The 3,692-nt window shown below is 36.0% G+C and overlaps 1 long non-coding RNA gene across 1 annotated transcript; it reads right to left on the reverse strand.

Annotated features, from left to right (window-relative positions):
- Positions 1–1,338: 1,338 nt before the first annotated feature.
- LOC111875813 lies at positions 1,339–2,877 on the reverse strand. Its single transcript, XR_002842196.2, has 3 exons — positions 2,712–2,877; positions 2,264–2,341; positions 1,339–1,801 (listed from the first exon to the last, which is right to left on the reverse strand). It is a non-coding gene; the product is annotated as an uncharacterized LOC111875813 (long non-coding RNA).
- Positions 2,878–3,692: the final 815 nt, after the last annotated feature.

Raw genomic sequence — 3,692 nt, forward strand, 5'->3', positions numbered from 1 at the left:
TATATAAATTTTATGGCTCACTTGTGTATTATATTTGTAATTTATGATTTTTTGTTCATTGTAAACTCATTTTATAATGCCTGTTTTGTTTTAATTATAAGTTCTACCTGTGCGTTGCCAATTAATCTTATTTTCAGTAATCTGAAGGATTTATTTACTATTTGTAACTCATAATTATTTGTTTATTGTGGATTTCTCATTTAATATGACTGTTCTTAAATGACATGTTTCTGACATTTTATTTTTGTAATCTAAGGTTAACTATATTTTTATACTGTTATAATGTTCCATGTAAACAACTTTTATAATTGGTCTGTATGTACTGAGTGAGGACAAGTTATGTATGCATGTTGTGGATTTCTGGAATACTGAATAAATACTAATACCATAACCCACATTTCAAAGGACTGCTGTTAGAGAAAATTTGTACTTTTGATTACTTTATTCCTCATATTTAAATCTTCTTTGCCATTTTCTCTCACAAATGGATTTATTTATAGAGTGCTCTACTTTTCAATCATTTTAATTACCCTAAAAACATTAATATTTGTGACATTCTATGTAAGTTGTGTATTGATGTACAGTTTAATAAGTAATAAATAATGATGACAATGACATTAATTTTATCACGGCTGGGTTTTGGGGACAATAACTTTGAGAACTAGCTCTCATTATTCTCATTAGCCACTTCCTTCATGACAGAACCTAATTCACACTATACAGTACAGTGGTCCTTAACCTGTCTAGAGCTTTGAGGCTTGCTGCAACAGTGTGACTCATTACCTGCGCATCCAAGTTCCCTTTCATAGCGCCCTGTGTATCCCAAGGTGTCAGTGGCCGCATTCACCCTTACCGGACACCTGTGCATATTTCTTATTCCGTCCAGTTAAACTAATAGTTGCTAAAACCAAACAACTCAACATCTCAAATCAACACATTGATTCTACCAATTAATGAACCGGATTTATACTCTAACAATCAGTAAACCGCACACAGGCAAGTTACACACGCGACCTGAAAAGTCACAGAATATGCTGTAGGTTGTGACGCCGTATCGACTCTTCTGGCAGACTATCCGCCCCAAAAGACTTCTCGAGACCAACTGCTCAAATCGGAGTTCCACATATTATCATGTATTCTCGTGACGCGCAAAAATGCTGATCGCTCAGAAAACCTAAGGGTCAACAATTCCTTCCCAGACATCTACCTCCTGTCTTAGAGAACTGCCCAGGTGTCGTTCAATCGTTTCGTAAACATTTTCTATAAGATGACACTACGTTTGATCGCATGACTGAGGAATGCAAAACATCAGGGTCTGAGTTCAACTCTCGCTTCCGGACAGCCATCCGATCACTCAGTCTTACGACAACCTATATCAACTTCTAACATCTTTTCATGTCCGTACCAGAGCCCTCTAAGAGTAGAAAAAATTTGTTTCAAAACCTAGAAATAATTCGTCAGTAAACATTACAAATATATTGCACATGCTAAATTTTGCGGTGGAACCCCCTCTTCCTCCTGTTAAAATTACAATCGAGCTTTCTTCTGAACTTATACAATTGGATCACTGATGTAAATTAGGGAGTTTAAATCTAGAGAAAGTCCCATGAGCATCGCATAAGAAGACTCACAAGTTGAAGTTCACATGAAATTAGTGTGAGAAACAATCCTAACCTCAAACTGAATCTTCGGTGCTGCTGCATCAGTCAGTTACCTTCTCCATCACCATTGGTTTCAAAATATTATCATGAAAATCCCGGTTTGCGCGTACAGACACGTCCTAATGTGAACATCCGCGCTCCTGTAATATAATGTAAATTCATATTACTGGCAGAACTACAGTGAAATGTGGATGCAGCAAACCTGAGTTTTATTGTCATCTAACTAAATAACAATGAGGCTATTTAAAATATAGCGATAAAAAGGAGAACCACTTTGATAGAAGTTGCATATTTCTAAAGATCTGAATTCATACCAAAATTCAGGTTCATATACCATGTGGAATTAGGGCTGCTACCACCACAATTTTCAGTGTGTTGGTGGCATTACAGGCTGTAATACCAGTAGTATAATATAATGTAAATTAAAATATTGTCATGAGACGCCTCAAAGACGTGTCATTGTTACGAAATGGCTCAGTATTGAAACTCGTAACAGCTGGAATCAGGTACCGTGTGATAAGCTATTAGTGTCCAAGTGCATTATTTGGCAGTCTGCATCAGAATAAATAGCAACTTTTGTTTAGAACAATCAACCTGCTTACCGTTTTGGTATGCGTCCTTTTAAATTTGATCCAGCGCAACAGTCTGCGCAGAAGACCTTTCTTCTTTTGTTTCTTTGCCTAGAAAAAAAAGGGGTTCTTATGAATCTCTTGCACCAAACATTCTTAGGTAACAATTTTAATGTAGCATTTTCTTTTTTGGAACTCCAAGAATCAAATACTAATTCAAGTCATAAGCACTGTGGTTAGAAATTTTTGCATTTCCTGATATATGAATCAGTCTTTTCAAGCTACAATAGAAAATAACGTTTCTTTGAAAAACTCTAAATTAGAATTAAAAAAATATATATATAAAATGCCGCAATGGAGAATGAAGAATTTTTCTTCCAAATATATTCTGTGAAAACACAGTCAAATTCATTTGATGTAAATACTGAAACAAATATGTTGCAGTTTTCAAATCAGACTTTAAAGTAGACGAAATACTGACCATCGACTCTTTGCTGACATGGTCCAGATCATGGATGAGCTTCTCCACGCTCTCGACGTTCGCCGACACTTGCTTCGGTGGCTCACTCATGCTACAAGGTGGCGATGTAATTCTCATGGAGGGAACACATTCCGGGGTTTCTGGTACAGAGCAGAGCGTCTTTCAGTCTTTATATTTCAGCTCTCCCTATTAAGAGGGACAAATCATTCGCTAAGCCCTGCACATGCGAGAATGCTTTTAATTGCACCTCCAAAATGAAGTAGTGGTCATGGCATCACATTCCCTTTACAAATTTCTTTACCGTGTACCGTTATGAATGTCCACGAAAACCATAATCCACTTAAATTAAGCAGGAAATATCAGCTAGACGACTATGCTGACAATTTAGAATATTTTGAGACAACAGTAATACTTTAAAAGAACAAAGATCTCCAATTGACGCTACTGGTGAAGTTGGAAACAAATAATCACAAAGAAATGTAAGTAAAAGTAAATGCCTCATCGCCAAGGTGAGAGGAACAATTATAGCGTTCGTCCACTGAAAGTGTGGCAGTCTGCAAATATTTGGGGAAAACAGTAGCGTGTTAAAATGAGATTCATGAGAGAACCAATATGAGATTGAATTCCGCTGTGTATTCCAAAATATATTCCGAAAGATTTTGTCTTCTGGGCCACTGTCAGTATTTTCTAAATTAAAATATATGGAAATTAAATCTCTCTTGTGGTTTTTCTAGTATTGAAAATTGCACTTTTCCATTAAAATCAGATCAGTGACTGAACAAATAAGAAATAGAATGCTGCTGAGAAGTTTTGGACGAGGAGCGTCGCAAAATATTCCATTTTGCAAGTGCAACTGAAATGATTATCTAAAGTAAGAAGTAATGAGCAGGGAAACTATTACGAAAACATAAATACCAAAATTCTGGTTTCGCGTTCCATATATATCATTGTCTATAATAAAACTTCTTTCCGGAAAGAAAC

Source organism: Cryptotermes secundus, unplaced genomic scaffold, assembly GCF_002891405.2.
Source record: "Cryptotermes secundus unplaced genomic scaffold, Csec_1.0 scaffold1416, whole genome shotgun sequence".
In the NCBI taxonomy this organism is placed as follows: domain Eukaryota; kingdom Metazoa; phylum Arthropoda; class Insecta; order Blattodea; family Kalotermitidae; genus Cryptotermes; species Cryptotermes secundus.